The following is a 26,736-nucleotide window of genomic DNA, read 5'->3' as shown; positions in this document are numbered from 1 at the left end:
ACTACTGTACAGCAAAATAAAGAAAAAAGAATGAAAAAAATTGAGGACAGTCTCAGAGACCTCTGGGACAACATTAAATGCACCAACATTTGAATTATAGGGGTCCCAGAAGAAGAAAAGAAAAAGAAAGGGTCTGAGAAAATATTTGAAGAGATTATAGTTGAAAACTTCCCTAAAATGGGAAATAGTCAATCAAGTCCAGGAAGCGCAGAGAGTCCCATACAGGATAAATCCAAGGAGAAACATTCCAAGACACATATTAATCAAACTATCAAAAATTAGATACAAAGAAAAAATATTAAGAGCAGCAAGGCAAAAGCAACAAATAACATACCAGGGAATCCCCATAAGGTTAACAGCTGATCTTTCAGCAGAAACTCTGCAAACCAGAAGGGAGTGGCAGGACATATTTAAAGTGATGAAAGGGAAAAACCTACAACCAAGATTACTCTACCCAGCAAGAATCTCATTCAGATTTGACAGAGAAATTAAAACCTTTACAGACAAGCAAAAGTTAAGAGAATTCAGCACCACCAAACCAGCTTTACAACAAATGCTAAAGGAACTTTTCTAGGCAGGATACACAAGAGAAGGAAAAAACCTACAATAACAAACCCAAAACAATTAGGAAAATGGTAATAGGAATATACATATTGATAATTACCTTAAATGTAAATGAATTAAATGCTCCAACCAAAAGACGTAGACTGGCTGAATGGATACAAAAACAAGACCCATATATATGCTGTCTGCAAGAGACCCACTTCAGATCTAGGGACACATATAGACTAAAAGTGAGGGGATGGAAAAAGATATTCCATGCAAATGGAAATCAAAAGAAAGCTGGAGTAGCAATTCTCATGTCAGACAAAATAGACTTTAAAATAAAGACTATTACAAGAGACAAAGAAGGACACTACATAATGATCAAGGGATCAATCCAAGAAGAAGATATAACAATTGTAAATATTTATGCGCCCAACATAGGAGCACTTCAATACATAAGGCAAATGCTAACAGCAGTAAAAAGGGAAATCAACAGTAACACAGTCATAGTAGGGGACTTTAACACCCCACTTTCACCAATGGACAGATCATCCAAAATGAAAACAAATAAGGAACACAAGCTTTAAATGACACATTAGACAAGATGGACTTAATTGATATTTATAGGACATTCCATCCCAAAACAACAGAATACACTTGCTTCTCAAGTGCTCATGGAACATTCTCCAGGATAGATCATATCTTGGGTTACAAATCAAGCCTTGGTAAATTTAAGAAAATTGAAATCGTATCAAGTATATTTTCCTACCACAACGCTATGAGACTAGATATCAATTACAGGAAAAAAAACTGTAAAAAATACAAACATATGGAGGCTAAACAATATGCTACTAAATAACTAAGAGATCACTGAAGAAATCAAATAGGAAATCAAAAAATACCCAGAAACAAATGACAATGAAAACACGACAACCCAAAACCTATGGGATGCAGCAAAAGCAGTTCTAAGAAGGAAGTTTATAGCAATACAATACTACCTCAAGAAACAAGAAAAAGTCTCAAACAACCTAACCTTACACCTAAAGCAATTAGAGAAAGAAGAATAAAAAACCCCAAAGTTAGCAGAAGGAAAGAAATCATAAAGATCAGAGCAGAAATAAATGAAAAAGAAATAAAGGAAACAATAACAAAGATCAATAAAACTAAAAGGTGGTTCTTTGAGAAGATAAACAAAATTGATAAACCATTAGCCAGACTCATAAAGAAAAAAAGGGAGAGGACTCAAATCAACAGAATTAGAAATGAAAAAGGAGAAGTTACAACAGACACTGCAGAAATACAAAACATCCTAAGAGACTACTATAAGCAACTTTATGCCAATAAAATGGACAACCTGGAAGAAATGGACAAATTCTTAGAAAGGTATAACCTTCCAAGACTGAATCAGGAAGAAACAGAAAATATGAACAGACCAATCACAAGTAATGAAATTGAAACTGTGATTAAAAATCTTCCAACAAACAAAAGTCCAGGACCAGATGGCTTCACAGGTGAATTCTATCAAACATTTAGAGAAGAGCTAACACCCATCCTTCTCAAACTCTTCCAAAAAATTGCAGAGGAAGGAACACTCCCAAACTCATTCTATGAGGCCACCATCACCCTGATACCAAAACCAGACAAAGACACTACAAAAAAAGAAAATTACAGACCAATATCACTGATGAATATAGATGCAAAAATCCTCAACAAAATACTAGCAAACAGAATCCAACAACACATTAAAAGGATCATACACCATGATCAAGTGGGATTTATCCCAGGGATGCAAGGATTCTTCAATATACGCAAATCAATCAATGTGATACACCATATTAACAAACTGAAGAATAAAAACCATATGATCATCTCAATAGATGCAGAAAAAGCTTTTGACAAAATTCAACACCCATTTATGATAAAAACTCTCCAGAAAGTGGGCATAGAGGGAACCTACCTCAACATAATAAAGGCCATATATGACAAACCCACAGCAAACATCATTCTCAATGGGGAAAAACTGAAAGCATTTCCTCTAAGATCAGGAACGAGACAAGGTTGCCCACTCTCACCACTATTATTCAACATAGTTCTGGAAGTCCTAGCCACGGCAATCAGAGAAGAAAAAGAAATAAAAGGAATACAAATTGGAAAAGAGGAAGTAAAACTGTCACTGTTTGCGGATGACATGATACTATACATAGAGAATCCTAAAACTGCCACCAGAAAACTGCTAGAGCTAATCAATGAATATGGTAAAGTTGCAGGATACAAAATTAATGCACAGAAATCTCTTGCATTCCTATACACTAATGATGAAAAATCTGAAAGAGAAATTATGGAAACACTCCCATTTACCATTGCAACAAAAAGAATAAAATACCTAGGAATAAACCTACCTAGGGAGACAAAAGACCTGTATGCAGAAAACTATAAGACACTGATGAAAGAAATTAAAGATGATACCAACAGATGGAGAGATATACCATGTTCTTGGATTGGAAGAATCAACATTGTGAAAATGAGTATACTACCCAAAGCAATCTACAGATTCAATGCAATCCCTATCAAATTACCAATGGCATTTTTTACAGAGCTAGAACAAATCATCTTAAAATTTGTATGGAGACACAAAAGACCCCGAATAGCCAAAGCAGTCTTGAGGCAAAAAAATGGAGCTGGAGGAATCAGACTCCCTGACTTCAGACTATACTACAAAGCTACAGTAATCAAGACAATATGGTACTGGCACAAAAACAGAAACATAGATCAATGGAACAAGATAGAAAGCCCAGAGATTAACCCACGCACCTATGGTCAACTAATCTATGACAAAGGAGGCAAAGATATACAATGGAGAAAAGACAGTCTCTTCAATAAGTGGTGTTGGGAAAACTGGACAGCTACATGTAAAAGAATGAAATTAGAATACTCCCTAACACCTTACACAAAAATAAACTCAAAATGGATTAGAGACCTAAATATAAGGCTGGACACTATAAAACTCTTAGAGGAAAACATAGGAAGAACACTCTTTGACATAAATCACAGCAAGATCTTTTTTGATCCACCTCCTAGAGTAATGGAAATAAAAACAAAAATAAACAAGTGGGACCTAATGAAACTTCAAAGCTTTTGCACAGCAAAGGAAACCATAAACAAGACGAAAAGACAACCCTCAGAATGGGAGAAAATATTTGCAAATGAATCAACGGACAAAGGATTAATCTCCAAAATATATAAACAGCTCATTCAGCTCAATATCAAAGAAACAAACACCGCAATCCAAAAATGGGCAGAAGACCTAAATAGACATTTCTCCAAAGAAGACATACAGACGGCCACGAAGCACATGAAAAGCTGCTCAACATCACTAATTATTAGAGAAATGCAAATCAGAACTACAATGAGGTATCACCTCACTCCTGTTAGAATGGGCATCATCAGAAAATCTACAAACAACAAATGCTGGAGAGGGTGTGGAGAAAAGGGAACCCTCTTGCACTGTTGGTGGGAATGTAAATTGATACAGCCACTATGGAGAACAATATGGAGGTTCCTTAAAAAACTAAAAATAGAATTACCATATGACCCAGCAATCCCACTACTGGGCATATACCCAGAGAAAACCGTAATTCAAAAAGACACATGCACCCAAATGTTCATTGCAGCACTATTTACAATAGGCAGGTCATGGAAGCAACCTAAATGCCCATCAACAGACGAATGGATAAAGAAGAGGTGGTACATATATACAATGGAATATTACTCAGCCATAAAAAGGAACGAAATTGAGTCATTTGTTGAGACGTGGATGGATCTAGAGACTGTCATACAGAGTGAAGTAAGTCAGAAAGAGAAAAACAAATATCATATATTAATGCATGTATGTGGAACCTAGAAAAATGGTACAGATGAGCCAGTTTGCAGGGCAGAAGTTGAGACACAGATGTAGAGAATGGACATATGGACACCAAGGGGGGAAAACTGCGGTGAGGTGGGGATGGTGGTGTGCTGAATTGGGCGATTGGGATTGACATGTATACACTGATATGTATAAAATTGATGCCTAATAAGAACCTGCAGTATAAAAAAACAAACAAAACAACTAATACTAAACTTTCATTGGGTTATTTGTATGGAAATATGTTAATATAAATGTTTCAGACATTACATGAAATTCCTAAAAATCTTATATTTGTATTTGTATGGAAATATGTATGGAAATATGTTAATATAAATGTTTCAGACATTACATGAAATTTCTAAAAATCTTATATGTTCTGGTATAATGTTATAAGTAATAATCCTAGTTATTACTTTAAAATGTATATCTCAGAAATAACTAATTTTCTTGTCAACTGCATTATTATGAACTTTCATCAAATCTTTTACCGTGGTCAGTTTTAAGTGTTTTGTCATTTACAGACAGTTCTGGGTGTACTCTGATGATTTTGCAAATATGTTCCTATAAAAGGGTTTCATCTTCAAGAAATTCATGGAAAAGACTCTGACAAGTACAGGTTTCTGGTAACTGACTGTACTGCTGAACTGAATGAATAAGCATTTTCAGAACTCTGATGAAAAACTGATGAACTCATAAAAGTGCTAACAAAAGATCAAGATGAAAAAAAACAATTAATTACATGGGACTGAGTGAACTGATGAGGATGAGTATAATTTTTGTGACTTTCTGTCTGAATTTAAAAAAAAAAAAAAAAATCCCACAAGGACTCAGAGGCAAAGAATATACAAATCAATTTTCACTGCAAAGTAAAGGAGCTGTTACAGTGGAGGATTACTGGACTGAATGTCAATATTATGACATAGTATGAGTGTGTTTCATGTTTGGTAATTGCAATCATTGTTGCTTTTGTTGTGGTCATCCATGTACAATGCTTGGTGTCAGTCTATTTATCTCTTGTAAAAATAAAATACAGTGTGTGTGTGTGAAAAAAAAAAAAAAAAGAAACTTAAGAAAAAAAAAAAAAGAAATGAAAAAGGAAAAGTAACAGCTGACACTGCAGAAATACAAAGACTCATGAGAGATTACTACAAGCAACTATATGCCAATAAAATGGATAACCTGGAAGAAATGGACAAATTCTTAGAAAAGCACAACCTTCCGAGGCTGAACCAGGAAGAAATAGAAAATATAAACAGACCAATCACAAGCACTGATATTGAAACTGTGATTTAAAATCTTCCAACAAACAAAAGCCCAGGAGAGGCGAATTCTATCAAACATTCAGAGAAGAGATAACACCGATCCTTCTCAACCTCTTACAAAATATAGCAGAGGGAGGAACACTCCCAAACTCATTCTACGAGGCTACCATCACCCTGATACCAAAACCAGACAAAGATGTCACAAAAAAGAAAACTACAGACCAGTATCACTGATGAACATAGATGCAAAAATCCTCAACAAAATACTAGCAAACAGAATCCAACAGCACATTAAAAGGATCACACACCATGATCAAGTGGGGTTTATCCCAAGAAGGCAAGGATTCTTCCATATACACAAATCAATCAATGCGATACACCATATTAACAAACTGAAGGGTAAAAACCATACGATAAGCTCAACAGATGCAGAAAAAGCTTTTGACAAAATTCAACACCGATTTATGATAAAAACTCTCCAGAAAGTAGGCATAGAGGGAACTTACCTCAACATAATAAAAGCCATATATGACAAACCCACAGCCAACATCGTTCTCAATGGTGAAAACTGAAAACATTTCCTCTAAAATCAGGAACAAGACAAGGATACCCACTCTCACCACTATTATTCAACATAGTTTTGGAAGTTTTAACCACAGCAATCAGAGAAGAAAAAGAAAGAAAAGGAATCTAAATCGGAAAAGAAGAAGTAAAGCTGTCACTGTTCGCAGATGACATGATACTATACATAGAGAATCCTAAAGATGCTACCAAAAAACTACTAGAGCTAATCAATGAATCTGGTAAAGTAGCAGGATACAAAATTAATGCACAGAAATCTCTTGCATTCCTATACACTAATGATGAAAAATCTGAAAGAGAAATTAAGGAAACACTCCCATTTACCATTGCAACAAAAAGAATAAAATACCTAGGAATAAACCTGCTTAAGGAGACAAAAGACCTGTATGCAGAAAACTATAAGACACTGATGAAAGAAATTAAAGATGATACCAACAGATGGAGAGATATACCATGTTCTTGGATTGGAAGAATCAACATTGTGAAAATGACTACACTACCCAAAGCAATCTACAGATTCAATGCAATCCCTATCAAACTACCAATGGCATTTTTCACAGAACTAGAACAAAAAATTTCACAATTTGTGTGGAAACACAAAAGACCCTGAATAGCCAAAGCAATCTTGAGAAAGAAAAACGGAGCTGGAGGAATCAGGTTCCCTGACTTCAGACTATACTACAAAGCTACAGTAATCAAGACAGTATGGTACTGGCACAAAAACAGAAATATAGATCAATGGAACAGGATAGAAAGCCCAGAGATAAACCCACGCACATATGGTCACTTTATCTTTGATAAAGGAGGCAAGAATATACAATGGAGAAAAGACAGCCTCTTCAATAAGTGGTGTTGGGCTTCCCTGGTGGTGCAGTGGTTAAGAATCTGCCTGCCAATTCAGGGGTCACGGGTTCGAGCCCTGGTCCAGGAAGATCCCACGTGCTGTGGAGCAACTAAGCCCATGCACCACAACTACTGAGCCTGCACTCTAGAGCCTGTGAGCCACAACTACTGAAGCCCACACCCCTAGAGCCCATGCTCCACAACAAGAGAAGCCACTGCAGTGAGAAGCCCATACACTGCAATGAGGAGTAGCCCCCACTTGCCTCAACTAGAGAGAGCTCGCACGCAACAATGAAGACCCAATGCAGCCAAAAATAAATAAATAAATAAATTTATTTTTAAAAAAAGAAAGTAGCGGTGGGAAAGGACAGCTACATGTAAAAGTATGAAATTAGAACATTTCCTAACACCATACACAAAAATAAACTCAAAATGGATTATAGACCTAAATGTAAGGCCAGACACTATGAAACTCTTAGAGGAAAACATAGGAAGAACATTCTTTGACATAAATCACAGCATGATCCTTTTTGACCCACCTCCTAGAGAAATGGAAATAAAAACAAAAATAAACAAATGGGACCTAATGAAACTTAAAAGCTTTTGCACAGCAAAGGAAACCATAAACAAGGCAAAAAGACAATCCTCAGAATGGGAGAAAATATTTGCAAACGAAGCAACTGACAAAGGATTAATCTCCAAAATATACAAGCAGCTCATGCAGCTCAAAAAAACAAAAAACCCAATCCAAAAATGGCCAGAAGATCTAAATAGACATTTCTACAAAGAAGATATACAGATTGCCACCAAACGCATGAAAAGATGCTCAACATCACTAATCATTACAGAAATGCAAATCAAAACTACAATGAGGTATCACCTCACACCGGTCAGAATGGCCATCATCAAAAAATCTACAAACAATAAATGCTGGAGAGAGTGTGGAGAAAAGGGAAACCTCTTGCACTGTTAGGGGGAATGTAAATTGATACAGCCACTATGGAGAACAGTATGCAGGTTCTGTAAAAAACTAAAAATAGAACTACCATATGACCCAGTGATTCCACTACTGGGCATATACTCTGAGAAAACCGTAATTAAAAAAAGAGTCATGTACCACAATGTACATGCAATGTACATTGCAGCTCTATTTACAATAGCCAGGACATGGAAGCAACCTAAGTGTCCAACGATAGATGAATGGATAAAGAAGATGTGGCACACATATACAATGGAATATTACTCAGCCATAAAAAGAAACGAAATTGAGTTATTTGTAGTGAGGTGGATGGACCTAGAATCTGTCATACAGAGTGAAGTAAGTCAGAAAGAGAAAAACAAATACTGTATGCTAACACATATATATGGATCTAAAAAAAAAAAAAAAAAGAAAAAATTGTTCTGAAGAACCTAGGGGCAGGACAGGAATAAAGACACAGGTGTAGAAAATGGACTTGAGGGCACGGGGAGGGGGAAGAGTAAGCTGGGATGAAGTGAGAGAGTAGCATTGACATATATACACTACCAAAGGTAAAATAGATAGCTAGTAGGAAGCAGCTGTATCGCACCGGGAGATCAGCTCAGTGCTTTGTGACCACCTAGAGGGGTGGGATAGGGAGGATGGGAGGGAGACGCAAAAGGGTGGGGATATGGGGATATATGTATACATATAGCTGATTCAGTTAGTTATACAGCAGAAACTAACACACCATTGTAAAGCAATTATACTCCAATAAAGATGTTAAAAAAAAAAAAAAAAAAGAGGAGGTGTCTTGGAGTCAGATTTGGGTTCAAATTCCTGCTCTGCCAATTATCAGCTGTGTGACCTTGGACAAGTCACTTTACCTCTTTGTGTCAAGTTTCTCATCTCAAAAATAGGCTAATAACAATAGGAATAGTTTGTGATGTATGCCAAAGATTTATATGCCATATGCTACGTATGTATATTATCAGCTCAGGGCTTAAGATGAGAAAACTGTGTCTCTGAGAGGAAGCTGTAGGAAGTAGCAGAACCGGCATCTGAACCCAGGTCTGGCCCTTTCTACAGTGTTACCCTGCCTTGCAGGGCTGTTTTGAGAATTAAAATGTGAAAATTTAATTATCATATTCTTCTGACAACTTGGCCTGGATCCTGGTGGGTGTTCTTTCTTGCTAAGAAGGGAAGTAGGGAAAGGCATTTTTCAATTGATAGGAATGCCCTCAGTTAGTGGACTGAACCCAGCCCACTAGAATTCAAGTTCCAGAAGGATAGGGACCTCATCTGTCTTGCTCACTGCTCTGAATCTGTTGCTCAACATACTTCCTGATGCATAGTAAATGCACAATAAATATAAAGGAATATAAAAATTTGTATACTTCCTACCTTCATTCCTTGATGGATCCTAACATGGAGCCACTTTTCACACCAACCATTCAATTACCAGGCAAGTGACACTAATTACTAGCTCTAATGGTCATTGGCTAATTTAATTAAAAGGAATTATTGGATCTCTTAAAACTCCTGTCACCTTCCCACTATCTAAGACATAGGGATTCAATAACAGTCTTTTTATTAGTGTGTTCACAAGATAAATTAAGTAAATCAGCTTAACAACTCATTTTCGTGACTTAACGACATTGAGAATAAGGTGTGGGGAAATGACAGATGTGATAAACTGAAGTCTCTGAGAAAATGTGGTGGGCATGTGGCTCCCAATGTCCCAGGAATGCTCTCCCATGTGGCCCCAGGGCTTCAGACACCCTCAGCCTGGTCTCCATCCACATTCTGCTTCAACATTCTACTTGCCCTTGTCCAAAGCATTTTTGAGGACCTTGATGCTTTTGTTGCTGATCAGGCCCTTAGGCCTAAAGTACCTAATCCTAAGCCAGACCTGTGAATATTGATCAGTAGGATGGCAACAGCAGGAGGGCAGAGCAGAGGCAGCCTTCAGTGCAAAACTAGGCACAGGCTCTGAGAGGGAAATTGGAAAATAAAACAGGTTGTCTATACTGACTCTCTCCCTTAAAGTCCATTTAAAAAAAAACAACACAGAATAATCAAAATCCATGGGACTTTTCGGCATTGGTGTAATAGAAAGAACAAAGACCTGGATTGAGTCTTGAATCAGCCAGCTTCTTAGCTTAGCCTCTTAACTCCAGTTTCCTCACCTCTAAATGGGGGCATGTGATATTGTGATGTATAATGAGAAATATGTATTTGGTCTTCTGGCACAAAGCTCCTAAAACCTTTGGAATTTCCTGTGATGAGAGTGAGAAAAAGGCCATTTGTTATGTTAATGAGGTGATTTGGGGTCTTTACTTAAGGATGGGGGCTGGTTGTCAGAGCCAACCACGGGTTAGAGGTTTGGGCTTTTCAGTCCCGTCCCCCAACCTCCGGGGCTGGGGGGGAGAGGGGCTTGAGATAGAGTTTAGTCACCAGTAGCCAATGATTTAATCAATCCTGCCTATATAATGAAGCCTCCATAAAAACCCAAAAAGGGTTCGGAGAGCTTCTAGGTTGGTGACCACGTGGAGACTTGAGGAGAATGAGGTGCTCAGAGAGGGCATGGGAGCACTGTGCCCTTTTCCCATGTCTTCTGCTATGCATCTCTTCCATCTGGCTCTTTCTGAGTTATATCCTTTTATAATAAACTATGATCTAGTAAGTAAAGTGTTTCTCTGAGTTCTGTGAGCCACTCTCGAAAATTAATCCAACCCAAAGAGAGGGTCGTGGAAACCACTGATTTATAGCCTGTGGGTCAGAGGCACAGGCGACAACTGGGCTTTCAACTGATGTCTGAGTTGTGGAGAGTCCCAGTCCGAACCCTTAACCTGTAGGCTCTCTTGCCATCTCTGAGTAGAGAGTTTCAGAATTGAGTTGAATTCTAAGACATTCAGATGGTGTCCTGAGAATTGCTTGGTTGCGTGGGGGAAATTCCACACACATACATAGGAATTAGGTACAGAACCCAAAATAAGGTAGTACACTCTCCTGGTTTTCTTCCTACGTCTCTGAACATTCCTTTTATTCCAGTTGTGAAGTCTTCTCCTGTTGCTCTCTCCTTAACCTTTGGTAGATTCCATCCTCAGACTTCTTTCTCCCCCAACACCCTCTCGTTGCAAAGTGTTGTTAGGAAGTCTCACTCATTCTTGGATCTCACTGTTACCTCTACGGGGTGATTCCCAGATTTATCACCAGTCCTGTCTTCAATATTCAAAAAAACTTAAAAAAAAGAAAAGAACTTTGGGTCAGGCCTCCATCCTTGACCAATCAACTGTAGTTAGGGTGGTAGGATCTGTATGAACATAGCAACTTCCATTAGTATCACAGAGGTGGAGTAGGGGAAAGAGGCTTTACCAGAGGAAGTCTAGGGTGGAATGCTGGACAGACACCACTTTTTTTTGTTTGTTTTGAAGTGTATTTGATTTACAATGTTGTGGCAATCTCTGCTGTACAGCAAACTGCCTCAGTTATACACATATACACATTCTTTTTTTTAACATTCTTTTCCATTATGGTTTATCCCAGGAGATTGGATATATAGCTCCCTGTGCTATACAGTAGGACCTTGTTGCTTATCCATTCTAAATGTAATAGTTTGCATCTACTAACCCCAAACCCCCGTCCATCCCTCTCCCTCCCCGCCTCCCCGTTGGCAACCACAAGTCTGATCTCTATGCAGACAGACACCACTTAGAGCTACCAGATGAGGACCTTCCTACTTGAATGCCCCCACTGGTATTTCACCATCTTCCCCTAAAAACCTGAATATCCTCCTGTTCTTCTAACCTCAGTGAATGGGGCCACCATTCACCAAGTCACCCCAGCTACAGCTCTGAGAATCATTCTAGAATCCTCCTTCTCTATCACCAACCCCAATACATCTAATCCCTCACCAAGTCCTTCTGATTCTACCTTCTGAATATTTCACTTCTCCATCCTACTACCACTTTCTGAGTTCAGGCCCTCCTCTTAAATCATCTGACCTATTGCAATAGTTTCTTAGCTAGTCTCTCAGCTCCTAGTCTTGCTCCACCTTATCCATTTCTCCCTATTGATGGCCTTTGTTTTCTTGAATGAAATAGATTATTTTCTGATTATATTAAAATGTATGATAATTTAAAGTACCAATCAATACGGAAGAAGAACAAGGAAGAGTGTAAGCATTGCCTGAAATTTGACTACCATGAGATAACTATGTTATCATGTTGGTGATCATTCTTTTTTGCATTTCTTTATTCCTATAAATATACGTATATATATTTGATTTATGAGATATATATATATATATATATCATTTATGAGATATATATGTCACAGGCCATGTCCTGCCTTGAACGCTATGCTCTATAAATAGGGAATTGCTTACAGTTTCCTTGCACGTACCATGTTGTTTCTCACCTCTCTGTTGTTGTCTGTGCCCAAAACACTCTGTGCTAGTTACCTAGGGCTGAAGTAACAAAGCACCACAAACTGGGTGGCTTAAAAAACAGAAATTTATTCTCTCACAGTCCTGGAAGCTAGAAGTCTGAAATCAAGGTGTTGGCAGGACCATGGTTCTTCCAAAACCTCTAGGCAAGAATCCTTCCTTGCCTCCTTCAGCTTCTGGTGGCCCCAGGCTTTCCTTGGCTTGTACAGCATAATCCAATCATTGCCTTTGTCTCCACATGGCTGTCTCCCCCATGTCTGTGCCTTCACATGGTGTTCGCCCTGTGTGTCTGTCACTGTGTCCAAATGTCCCTCTTTTTAAGAGGCTCACCTTACTCCAGCATGACCTCATCTTAACTAAGAATATCTACAATGAGTCTGTTTCCAAATAAGGTCATATTCTGAGGCACTGGGGGTTAGGACTTCAATATCTCTTTTTTAAGGATGACACAATTCAGCCCATAACATACCTTTTTCTATTTTCTTACCTGACCAACTTCTTTTCCACCTTCATACTTCAGCCAAGGCATCATCTTTCCAAGGAAGTTTTCCCTGAAGCCCCTAGGTGGGCCTGTGTGTTTCCATAGCAGCTTTATCAGCGTAGAACATTTTATTGGAATTATCTATATATGAATGATTTCCTTTACTTAAACTAGAACCCCCTTGAGGGTAGGGACTACAGCTTCCATCTTTAACATGTCCAACATTTGTCTCTCACATTAATTGGTTCAAGGCTGAGTGGACTGGAGGCTCAAAAATACTTAAAGAAGAACAGAAGTTTACTTCTCTCCCACATGGCAGTCCTGAGTCAGGCCGTCTGGTTAGTAAGGACTCTGCCCTGACACAGGCACCTGAGAACTCTGGTTCCTTCCATGTTGTTGCTTCACCAAATGAGAACGTTTTCCTCATTTTGACGGCCCATCTGCATCACAGCTTGCAGGAGGCGGGGAAGAGACTGTGGAAAAGCACAGCCCAAGGTCTTAAAGTTCAGACCCCAAGTGGCCCTCCTTACTTCTGCTCACATTCTGTTGGTGAGGACTTAGTCATACACGGCCACACTTACTTGAAAGGGGGTCTGAACATGTGTCTTTAGTTGAGCAGCCATGGATTACTCCACCACTCTGCTATAGTGCCACAACTCCTTATCTGCAAGTTCTGAAATCTCAAAAGTTCTGAAAAATCAAAAGCTTTTTCTTTTTCTATTTTTAAAAATATTTATTTATTTATTTGATTTATTTATTTTTGGCTGCGTTGGCTCTTCCTTGCTGCCTGCGTGCTTTCTCCAGTTGCGGAGAGCGGGGGCTACTTTTCGTTGCAGTGCGTGGGCTTCTCTTGTTGCGGAGCACAGGCTCTAGGCACGCAGGCGTCCGTAGTTGTGGCTCACGGGCTCTAGAGTGCAGGCTCAGTAGTTGTGGCACATGGGCTTCGCTGCTCCGCGGCGTGTGGGAACTTCCCAGACCAGGGCTTGAACCCTTTCCCCTGCATTGGCAGGCGGATTCTTAACAACCAGGGAAACCCCAAAAGCTTCTTCTGAGGTTTCGCACGAACTCATCTGGTGGCAAAATCTGACTTGAAATGACATGAGACATCCATAGAGACTAGTTATAGTCTTTATTTAATCCGCCTAGAATGAATATTAATGTTTTGTTGCATAAGTGTCCATATATTTGATTAAGTTCTGTTTCCCCAGCCCCCACTGGGGTAATTATTCACCTCAGTGTATGCAGCGTATTATCCTTCTGAAACAGTTATCTTTCTGAACAATTCTGAATCTCAAACTCATCTACAGTGTTGACATTTGGGCCAGGCAAGAGGACCCCACCTTTGGAGGGCCCTGCTTTGCCCCTCTTTTTTTTTTTTAATTTTTTTTTTTTTTAAATTTTTATTTATTTATTTATTTATTTATGGCTGTGTTGGGTCTTCGTTTCTGTGCAAGGGCTTTCTCTAGTTGCGGCAAGCGGGGGCCACTCTTCATCGCGGTGCGCGGGCCTCTCACTATCGCGGCCTCTCTTGTTGCGGAGCACAGGCTCCAGATGCGCAGGCTCAGTAATTGTGGCTCACAGGCCTAGTTGCTCCGCGGCATGTGGGATGTTCCCAGACCAGGGCTCGAACCCGTGTCCCCTGCATTGGCAGGCAGATTCTCAACCACTGAGCCACCAGGGAAGCCCTGCCCCTCTTTTAAGTGGCCCTTCCCTACTAGCTGAGGAGTCTGTGAGACAAAAGAATAGTCCCACCTGCAGCCTAGACACCCCCGCTTCTAGACCTTGTCCCAGGCCCCTGGGACACTGGAATTTGCCCTCCAAATGGCCCAAAGCCTCTACAGGTCTCTTTTCTGAGACTAAAGGCTGTGCAGGCCTCTTTAATGGATCCTTCTTCCAGATAGAAGAGTATGCTGCTGGCATATTCACTCAAGTCCAAGGGCAGCCTTACAGCAGCTATGGATGGAGGCTGATTGTGCAGACTGAGATGTCCACACATGTGCTCATGAGACCCCTCAGGTGGGGGCTTGTTCCAAATCTTAGGGGGAAAGCATTCAATCTTTTACCATTGAGTAGAATGTTAGTTGGGTTTTATAGGTGTTCATTATCAAGCTGAGGATATTCCCTTCTATTCCTATTTTTTCTGAGAAGTTTTTGCTTAATTATAAAATGGATGTTGTATTTTGTCAAATGTTTTTTCTGCATCACTTGATAAGATGATGTGGTTTTTATTCTTTATACTGTTAATATGGTGGATTACACTGTTGATTTTTGAATATTGAATCAGCCTCACATCCCTGAAATAAACTCCTCTTGTTCATGTTGTGTATTTCTCTTTATATTTTGCTGAATTCTATTTGCTAATATTTTGTTAAGGACTTATACCTCTATATTCATTGGTCTATAGCTCTGTGTGTGTGTGTGTGTGTGTGTGTTTGGGTACTGTCTTTATCTTAGTATCAGGGTAATATTAACTTCATAAAATGAATTGGTAAGTATTCCTCCTCTTCTGTTTTCTGGAAGAGACTGTGTAAAATTTAATTCTTTAAATGTTTGGTAGAATTCTCCAGTGAAACCATCTAGGCCTGGAAATGGGGAAGAGTGGGGGGTTTTCATTATAAATTCAATTTTCTTAATAGTTATAGGATTATTCAAATGACCTCTTTCATACCAGGTGAGTTGCGTGAGTCAGCGTTTTTTGAGGAATTGGTCCATTGCATTTAAGTTGCCAAATTTATGTGTGTACAGTTGTTCATACTGTATGTTTCCTGTGACTGCTGTAACAAAGTAACATAACATAATGGCTTAAAAGAATAGAAATTTATTCTCTCACAGTTCTGGAGTCCAGAAATTCAAAACCGGTATCAGTGAAGCAAAATCAAGGTGTTGGAAAAACTACACTCCCTCCAGGGGGTCATCCATTCCTTGCCTCTTCCATCTTCTAGTGGTAGCCAGTATTCTTTATGGCCACATTACTTCAACGTCTCCTTCCACGGTCACATTATCTTCTCCTCTTCTTTGTACGTCAAATCTCCCTCTGCCTCTCTCTTATTAGGACACTTGTGATTGTACTTAGGGCCTACCAGGATAATCTCCTCATCTCAAAATCCTTACTTAACCATATCCACAAAGACCTTTTTTCTAAATAAGGTAACATTTACAGGTTCCTAATATCTCTGTAGGCCATTATTCAGCCTACTACATACTATTCCCCGATTATTCTTTTGATGTCTACAGGGTCTGTAGTGATATCTCTTGTCCATTCCCAATATTAGTGATATGTTTCTTCCCTCTTTTAAAATTTGTCGATCGTGCTAGAGGTTTGTTGATCTTTTTAGATAATCAGCTCCTTGTTACATTGATTTTCTTTTTCTTTTCTGTTTTCTGTTACTGTCTTCTTTTTTTGTTTTCAATTTTATGAATTTATGCTCTTATCTTTACTATTTCCACTTGCTTTGGATTAATTTTGTTCTTTTTTTTTTTTTTTCTAGGTTCTTGAGGTGGGAGCTTAGATTATTGATTTGAGAGTTTTCCACTGGAATATATATGAATTTAGTGCTACAGACTTCTTTCTCAGCACTGCTTCAGCCATAAATTTTAATATTATATTTCCATTTTCACTCAATTCATTGTATTTTTAAATTTCACTTGAGAATTCCCTCTTTGACCCATAGATTATTTAGAAGTATGTTGTTCAGTTTCCAAGTATTTGGAGATTTTTCTGTTATCTTTTTGTTATTGATTTCTACTTTGGTTTTATTATGGTCAGAGAACACACTTGGTATGATATCAATTGTTTTAAATTTATTGAAATTTGTTTCATGGTCAATAATGTGGTTTATCTTGGTATATGTTCCCTGGACACTTGAAAACAATGAGGATTCTGCTGTTATTGGGTGGAAGTTTCTGTTAATATGCATTAGATCCTGTTGGTTGATTGTAGTGTTGAATTCTTATATACCCTTGTTGATTTTCTGTCTAGTTGAAGCCTGTGGATAGGACTTTAAGTGAGAGAAATAGGTAAAAGAGTGGGATAGAAATCACGCGCAGGAGAAGAAAGTGACTTGCCCAGGTGGTGGCTGACAGAATAGACAACCTCACCCAGCTGGTTTTGATTAGGGAAGACACCCTGGGAAAAAGTCAGAATGTAACTCCTCCCACACACACACCTTTCAACAAGATGCTATTGAATTCCTTTCTTTTGTAGATGTCCTACCAGTGGCATGGAAGCAGTCCAAAGTGGGGAAGAGAGAGCTCCATCCTGTCTGGAATTGGACATTTATCCCCTCATCTCTGGCTGGGTTCATGGGTACACAGCTAAACTCAAGGTCAAAATTCCTCTACCACCAACATTAACTCTTGCTCTAGCCTTCTCCATCCCTTTTCAGGATCCTCCCCACCTAGGAAGGGGGAATCTGGACCAAGTCTGCACCAGCCACTCCTCTCCAGTTGTTCAGGAGGGAACCTGAAGCTGGAGGCTGGACAGTGGCACTGTGCCTACTACCAGAGCAGGACAGATCAGTTCCCCTCAGACTAGATTATCCCCAGAGGCTGCACAATTAGACTATTGGAAGTACCTGCCTTTGGGAATTCAGCTCCTAGAGGCAAATGGGTACTGGCCCTAGAAAGATCCAAGGAAACCTGGAGAGCCACTCCCCTCCATCGCTTCATGCTGTAGAGGTGGTGTACATACCTGGAGGGGCGGCCGGGATCAAACCTTTGATGAGAATCTCTGCTCCAGGAACATGGAGCCTCCCCATCTCAGAGCCTAGCAGGTCCCTGACGGCATGGGCTGGTCGCGCCTGACGCGTGAGCCTTTTGCTGGCCTGGCTTGGGAATTATCCTCCAAGCCTTTCCCAGGCACATACCCTCTCTGCTCCTCTCTGTCTCTCTTTCTCTCAATCACTCTCAACTCTCTATGTCTCCTTTTTTTCCTAGCTTTTAAAATCTGTTTTCTGGGACTTCCCTGGTGGTCCAGTGGTAAAGAATCCAACTTCTGGGCTTCCCTGGTGGCGCAGTGGTTGAGAATCTGCCTGCCGATGCAGGGGACACGGGTTCGAGCCCTGGTCTGGGAAGATCCCACATGCCGCGGAGCAACTAGGCCCGTGAGCCACAACTACTGAGCCTGCGCGTCTGGAGCCTGTGCTCCGCAACAAGAGAGGCCGCGCGACAGTGAGAGGCCCGCGCACCGCGATGAAGAGTGGCCCCCACTCGCCGCAACTAGAGAAAGCCCTCGCACAGAAACGAAGACCCAACACAGCCAAAAATAAATAAATAAATTAATTAATTAATTAATTAAAAGAAAGAAAGAAAAGAAAAGTAGGTAAACATATATATTAAAAAAAAAAAAAAAAAGAATCCATCTTCCAATGCAGGGGACGTGGGTTCGATCCCTGGTTGGGGAAATAAGATCCCACATGCCCCAGGGCAACCAAGCCCGGGTGCGCCACAACTACTGAGCCTGCATGCCTCAACTAGAGAGCCCGCATGCTGAAAACTACAGAGCCCACGTGCTTTGGAGCCCACATGTCACAACTAGAGAGAAGCCCATGTGCTGCAATGAAGAGCCCGTGTGCCGCAACTAAGACCCGCTGCAGCCAAAAATGAAAATTAAAAATTAATTAATTAATTAAAATATTAAAATAAATAAATAAAATCTGTTTTCTTTTTCCTTTCTGGTATCCTCCATCTTTTTACTGTCTCTTCTCTTTCTTTATCTCTCCCCATCTTTCCCTCTGTTCTCTCTCTCTCCGCTCCTATTCACTCATTTCCTATGATCTCCAAAACATAGTTTCTTCTCAGAGCTGATTCTCTGAGAGATGAGGCATTGGTCCAGAGGAGTAATTCTTTGGGTGACCTTAAATTTGCATTGCTAGTGGCCAGGTAAATTCATCCTGCAAAAGACTTCTGTATTCTTTCTAGTTTTTCATTTTAAAAATTATAAATGTGATGCAAACATGCCTTAAATAAAAAGAGTTGCCATTTATCTGATTGAAAAGAAAATCCCTTTTTCTATCCCTTTTTTTCTCCCTCCCTCCCCACCCCTGGCCTTCTATATATCAAATGGAGTTTTATCGCCTTCTGCAGGGACAGCCCTGCCACCTGCTCTAGAGTTGATGGGCTGATGACAGTCTGTGGATGTTGTCACCTCATAAGTGCAGGGACAGCATCAGGAATAGTCCCTGGTGGCTAAATCACTTCAGCAATCTTTTTGATTTTTAAGAGAAATATATTCACATGGTTTTAGAAAACTATAAAATTGTATAAAGGGAAAAATCTCCCTCCCGTACTGTTTCCATCTCTCCCATTCTCACCGTAGCCCTGTCCCCTTAGAGGAAACCTTTGTGATTAGTCTCTTATATGTCCTTCCAGATTGTCTTTATGCAAATAAAAATTACTGTGATAATATATTCTTATTTCTCCCCTTTTTAGACAAAAGGTAGACTACTATATCCTACTCTACACTTTTTCACTTAACAATAAAATCATGATTTTATTAATAAGCGTTTATTGAGTAATTCCCAGGTGCCAGACACTGTGCTGGGCCCTGGGAGACATAAAACAGGTGAGTAAAACCCGTCCCTGTATTCAAGGATCTTACAGCCTAGTGACGAAGCTGGGCAGGTTCATCCACAAATAACTACACTTTGCTTTAGATAACTGTATTTTAAATAGCCACACTGTATTTTAAAGCTGAGTATTTTAAAATCAGTAAAGTCAAGGGCAATGAGAGCACAAAAGAGAGAGGAGACTAAACGTAACCTGACCACTCAGAGGAGAGGGAGAATCTGAGTTGAACTTTGAAAAATGGACAAGACTCTGAACACACAGTGTTGGGGGTGAGGTATCATGTGGTCAAAGATCTAGGGGTCAGACAATTCTGGCACCGAGAAGGAAGTAAAAAGTAGCAGCTTAGGGGGTTGGGAGAGGTAGTGCATGTGTGGGAAGCATCGGGAATGTGGGCTCAACAGCCTGGGTTCAAGTCCTGGTTCTACCCTCTGTGAGATAATATGTTCTTCAGCTGTAAAATGGGGGTAAAAAGTATTATCTCCCAGAAAGATTAGAAGGATTAAATGAGGCAACATTAGTGAGAACTCTGAGAACAATTAAGGACTATACGTGTGAATTGTTATGCCTGCAAATGTAAATAGGAATTTGATCATATATGGCCTTAGGGGGGGGCATAAGGCAGAGTTCAGGCTTTATTCTGAAGGCCTTAGTGAAGGGAACATTGAAGAGTTTGGGATAAAGAAGTGACTTCCAGGACTGAGGAGAGAAGGAGCAAGGGGTGGCATGATAGGCATTCCATTAAGTGCTGCAAGGTGGAATCAAAATCTTATCTTTCAGTTACCAATGACAGGCAACCACATATCAAATAAAGTTTTACTTTATTATAAAAATGACTTAGTTTTACTTTTGAATGCAGTTTCAGTTGTATGATGTGTAACTGTGATAGTGTCCTTGGAATATACTGATTTATTCACTCCTTGTATATTTATTCATTCAACCAACATTTCTCCAGCACCTACAAAGACCCAGGACTTGTGACTCTGAAGTCAAGTTATCAAGCTATGCTGTGAGTGCCAAGTGAAGAGGGTGAGTTCCACTACCTTTCAGCTGTATCCTGCTGTCTCTCTGGAACATCGTGGCAGTGAAAGCAAAACCAGAGCCTGAGAGAAGCCGTCCACTTCCTCAAATCTCACGGTCAACAGAGCTCATATTTTTCTCAGACTTCTAGCTCCCTGCACCTGGAAGGCATCAACTAAGGCAGGACTGAGAACTACAGAAGTGTCAGGTTAAGAGGGTGAATTGATGGCACCAACAGCGTAGATCATAAGATTAGCCAAGAGAAGCCCAGGACAGAAAATTCTTTTGCAGGTAATTGGGACTTGGTGATGTATCACTACCTGGTTCTCCATTTGGCGGGTCAAGACTAGGAGGGAGAATGCCTCATTCCCACTTCCTTTTCTCCCCAGATGCTCCCGCAGCTTTGCAGTTTCCTGCTTTAAAGATCAGAGGGTATGGATTGAGGTGTGGTGCAGATGCAGGGCAAACCTCATCAGGCTCTTTAAGGAACCAAGGTGGCAGAGGTGGCCCACTTCAGCCCAACCACTATAAAACCCCTTGGCAACGTGGAGGCAGGCTTCCCAGCCTGGAGTCACGCTTTCACCCGAGAGCTTTGCCAAAAATGTTCTGGGCCACGGAAACATTCAGAGTAAAAATAGTAAATGGGGCATGTTGAGATGCTTCCAAGGAAACCTTCTCAGGGACAAATAAAATGTTTTTATTGGGAAAGGGCTTGTATCGATCATCTAAATCATCTCTAAAATGAAACAACAATCAGTCTCCTGTTACTGACACCTGGGCTGAAGGAGAAGCTCCTCTGGGGAAACACTTGTTTTGCACATGAATAGGGAATCCTTTGTTTTAGAGCCAGGGCTAACTGTCCAGGAATGTGGCAGTAGGAAGGGAGACAGCTGATTCTTAGGTCCAAGGCCTAGGAAGCAGTTCTGTCTATAAGGCCAAGTAAGCCCCATCTTGGGCCATGCTGACAAAGAGGGAAAACTGGTTTTAATTGTCACCTACACACACACTCCACAAGAGTCCCCGGCACCAAGTTTTCAGATCTCCCATGCCTCAGACCACATGGTCCCAAACATGCAGATGAAAAATTCAATTAGACACAATGGCATCATTTTCCTACAGGCCCCTGAGATGCTAAAACAATAGGAAATTTAGATGTGTTCATTTTGTTTACCCAAATATTTTAATAAAGAGGGAAGGAGTCTGAAGAAAATAATGTTGAGTCTCAGGTGGAGTGTCAGAGTAAGAAGACACAGAAAGAGGGCTTCCCTGGTGGTGCAGTGGTTAAGAATCCACCTGCCAATACAGGGGACACGGGTCTGAGCCCTGGTCTGGGAAGATGCCACATGCCGCGAAGCAACTAAGCCCGTGCGCCACAACAACTGAGCCTGCGTGCCACAACTACTGAAGCCTGCACACCGAGAGCCCGGGTTCCGCAACAAGAGAAGCCACCGCAATGAGAAGCCTGCACACCACAATGAACAGTAGCCCCCACTCGCTGCAACTAGAGAAAGCCCGCTCGCAGCAATGAACACCCTACGCAGCCAATTAATTAATTAATTAATTAATTAATTAATTTTTTAAAAAGACACAGAAAGAAGGACATAGCACGTGCCCCCCCAATTCTCAGAGGAACAAAACTTTCTAGGGCAGTTTTATATAGCTGATGTAAATTGTGAAACTACATGAGATCAGCCACAAAAAGTTGTGAAACATTCTGCTATTTCATGGCAACTATGCAAAATTCATGTTGTTTGTTAAGATAGAAACAACAGAAAAATTTTAAATATTTTGCTATGGTGCAACTGAAAATGAACCTTCAACTTCACCTCTTGGGGAGATCCCTCCCACTACCATGTCTGAGTACCAGGTTCCCCAAACCCATGCCCCCAACTCCAAGCATTTAGATGAGGTATCTACTGACAGGCTGTCTTGTACAAGTAGTTGTACTTGGTTCAATTACGTGGCTAATTCTTGACCTGACCATTCAGACCATTTCCTTAGATCTCCCTTTGACTTGGCCTGAGCACACCCAGGCCTGCATGACAGAAAGTTCATTGATAACTGGATAACTCAGCCAGGAAGATCATCCAGGAGACTGGATGGGGGTAGAGGAACTGTGTGGGCATAAAACCTGGCTCGACCCTGAGAGATCTCTGTGAAATATCGCCCCCATATCTCCCCTCCCGCCATACAAATTTCTCAGAGTTGTTCTCAAAGCTGCATAGGAGAGAGTTAGAGACAAAAACCAATGAGTGGAGGCTCCTCTCACCTCCAAAAATAACAACAAAGTGCTGCCTCCAGGGTATTCATTTACCTTCTCTGTAAAATGGGCAGATTCTCTCCCTCTCCTTGTACGTCACTGAACCACACAAGATAAAAGATGCGAATGCACATAGGTACTTGGAAAAATTAAAAAGCACCATACAAACATAAGAGGGCTTTTTCCTCTGCCACAGGTAGGACTTGAATCCAGCCCACCGACTGGAAGTCCAGGGCTCACTCCACTCCACCACGGCCGCTGAGCAACAAGGTAAGCTCTGTCTCAGGCCCGGGCAGAGCCAGCCCAAGGCAGCAGGTGAGAGTCTGTGAGCTGTGTAACCTGCTGGGATGGGGCAGTGTGATCTGGAAAATACAGGCAGATCCTAACACTCCCTGGGCTCAGGGTGTAGCTGCAGAAATAGCACTGGGTTTCCTTTCTCTTCAATATTAATATGTTTCATAATGTTCTCTCCATGCCCCAGATTAAGATATGGAGCTGGAAATTAGCATTCTGTTCCAACACCCTGTGGCACCTTCGCTTTGGGGTTGAAATGATGGTTTTTAATAAGCTGGCTCCAGGCACCTGTCACTCGTAATGGAAGTTCTGCCCAGGAAGATAGATTGTTTCTTGTTAAAAGACCATGGGGCCATAAATTTCCTGAGTCATAACTCAGCATCCAAATCAGGACTCGGGAGAATCACTTCCATCTTCTAGCACTAACCCCTGGGCCCCTGAGCGCCCTGCTGATTCTACCGTTGACCTCAGTCATAGTTCTTCTTTGCCCTGACTCATTGCACTTGCATTTGGGGGAGTTTGGTGAGAGCCACGTAGACATAACCTGCAGATGTTACTCTGCCCCATGACTGGATCAGTGGAGGGAGGTTACAGGAAGAACCAGAGCCATGAGTTTTGATGCTCTGCTATCAGCAAACTCAAATCTCTGCTGTCCCAAGGATCCAGGTCATTAAGACCGCAAAATGAGCTCGTTCTAGAAATTCAAGCAAACATAATCATAACCATTAATGTTAGATTTTTCTTGCTCTTATATCTGACTACTTGTGCTAGTTGTGGGGAATTGGGACTGGTCCATGGATAACTTGATTTTTAAAAACGCCACATAGCTAGTAAATTTAAACATATACCTACCCTATGATCCAGAAATTCTATAGGAAATGAATCAATTGATCCACCAAAAGATCTGTTCAAGAATATTCATAATAGCCTTATTCATAATAGCCAAAAATAGAAACAACTCAAATGTCCATCAAGAGGTGAATGGATGAACTACTTATGGTTTGTCCACACAATGGAATAGCATAGAGCAATTTAAAAGAATACTGATACACATTACAACATAGCACAGACATTTTGCTGAGTGGCATAAACCAGACCGAAAAGAGGTCTGTACTCTGTACTGTATGACCTGTTTATAGGAAGTTCAAGAAGAGGCAAAACTAATCCATAGCAACAGAAACCAGAATGGCAATTATCTCTGGACTATTATACTGGAAAGGGGCTAGAGGGAACCTACAGAGGTGCTGTAAATGTCCTATACCTTGTTCTGAATGGTGGTTACATGGGTAAATATTTCCCGAGCCACACACTTAAGATTAATGTACTTTACTGAATTATGCTGTACCTCAAAAGATCAGGAAAAGCTTTTTTTTTTTTTTTTAACTTTTATAAAACACTCACGGTATATTTTTCCTGACATGGAAAGATGTCTGTGATGTCTTTCTTCATCAGATATTAAAAATCCAACTTTATCCTAACTGAAAAAGTGAACTAATTAAAAAAAATTAAAAATCGTCGATGAATAGTGTGCAGTGGTTATAACAGTCTTCTAACTGAAGTACAACCGGAAGTAAGCATGGGACCAAATAGTCTGGAGGGTTTTCCCCGCTCCTCCAGCATCCCAGGGAGGAAGCGTATGTTCTGGCCGGCACACAGCATCACACGAGATAGTGCCAATAAAATCAGACACCAGACACCAGACACCACTCCACTCCCTCACGGGTCCTCCTCGTCATCTGGGGGAGCAGTTGCCCCTGCAGACTCCAAGTCCTGCCTGCTATCTTTTAAAGTGAAAATGTAGATTACAAAATAGATCCAAAATGAATCTTTCTGAAATTAAAAATTTTTTTCATTGTATATAAAGCACCCCACTTCTGTTTCACGTGACCACGTTAGCTGAGTCAGCTATTTATATGTTAATTTTAACTCTCTTTATAAACCTCATCTAGCCTATTTTTATCTTCTACTCGCTTGGAAAATTCAAAGCCACATGAGTATAAATGTGATAGAAAAATCTTCTTTATTTAACATGGGGTGGGGAAGAAGGGCCAGGCTCTTTTTCTGTCTGTTTTTTCCTCATCACTAGCTGTTCAATATTTACTTCTGGTCTCTATGAACCAAAGATAATACCCTAGCAAGGGGTGAACTGCTCCAGTTTGGGTTGGTCCCCACTCCTTTCTCACTTCCTCAACCTACCTATTTTCTGCATTGGTCCTTTTCTGTGTAAACAGATATAGGCTTTCAGGAGTGGGAAAGAAGTGTTAAAATTAAAAAGTGGGGACTTCCCTGGTGGCTCAGTGGTTAAGAATCCGCCTGCCAATGCAGGGGACACGGGTTCAAGCCCTGACCTGGGAAGATCCCACATGCAACGGAGCAACTAAGCCTGTGCGCCACAACTACTGAGCCTGCGCTCTAGAGCCCATGGGACACAGCTACTGAGCCCGTGTGCAGCAACTGCTGAAGCCTGAGCGCCTAGAGCCTGTGCTCCGCAACAAGAGAAGCCACCACAATGAGAAGCCCACGCACCGCAACGAAGAGTAGCCCCCGCTTGCCGCAACTAGAGAAAGCCCGCGTGCAGCAATGAAGACACAACACAGCCAAAAATAAAATAAAATTTAAAAAAATAATTAAAATATAAAAAAGTAAAGTGCACAAATCTTAAATGTTCAGCCTAATGATTTTTTCACATGTATACACACCCATGGAACCACCATCCTGATCAAAACATAGAATATTTCCAGCACTCTAGAAGGCCCACTTTCATCCCCTCCCAATAGAGACCTAGGAGGGGGACTTTTTAACCTAAAAATTTCGAAGCATTCTCTTCGAGGGAGATTCAACTCTTATCTTCCTACCAAACACATGTAGGGTCATAACAATGTTCTCTTACTCTCTTATGAATTATTTTAAAAAGTAAACACGGAAATGATCAATAATTAGAGAAATGCTTTTCCAAATGATGGCACCCCTGGAGGACTGAATACTATGCAATCATTAAAATCATGTTTTTGAAGAATGGTTAATGACACTGAGGAATGTTCATCTAATATTAAGTTAAAAGGCAAGATTCAAAAATGTTTATGCAGAATCTCAATTTTGAAATTATACATATTTGTATAAAAAACAACTAAAGAAAATACAACAAAAGATTCATTTTGGTAAACTTTGGGTGATAGGATATGGGGTAGTTTTCTTTTCTTTACAATATTTTTTAGATTTTAAAAAAATTCTTGACAATGAAAATGTGTTACTTTTCTAATCAGGAAAAATTAGTTTTCTTTTTAAATGTGGGGACAACCTAAATGACCAACATTAGGGAAATGGTTTTCTAAATGATAACTCATTTCATTTCATATTATGCATTTTTAAATGGCATTTAGAAGACTGCAATAACTTGGGAAATTGCTTATGACATTGTAAATGTATAGTGTGTTTTTAGATTCGAGATAGGATGCATATAACTAAGTTGGGAGGGGGAAGACAAAAGTAACGAATAACAGTGGTTGCAAATTATAAAACATGAGCATTGGAATAAAGAATGGGAAAAAAATTTTAAAGAGCGTTATTTA

At 40.3% G+C, this 26,736-nt stretch overlaps 1 long non-coding RNA gene across 1 annotated transcript in view; it reads right to left on the bottom strand.

Annotated features, from left to right (window-relative positions):
• Positions 1–4,059: 4,059 nt before the first annotated feature.
• LOC309650459 overlaps positions 4,060–26,736 on the bottom strand; it is a 369,298-nt gene continuing 346,621 nt past the window's right edge. The window contains exon 2 of the long non-coding RNA XR_014257582.1: positions 4,060–5,518. This is a non-coding gene — a long non-coding RNA (uncharacterized lncRNA). The remainder of the gene's footprint in view (positions 5,519–26,736) is intronic.

The sequence above is a fragment of the Balaenoptera physalus genome (assembly GCF_965194825.1).
Source record: "Balaenoptera physalus genome assembly, chromosome: 20".
In the NCBI taxonomy this organism is placed as follows: Eukaryota; Metazoa; Chordata; class Mammalia; order Artiodactyla; family Balaenopteridae; genus Balaenoptera; species Balaenoptera physalus.
This window is presented reverse-complemented; position numbering and strand designations above follow the sequence as displayed.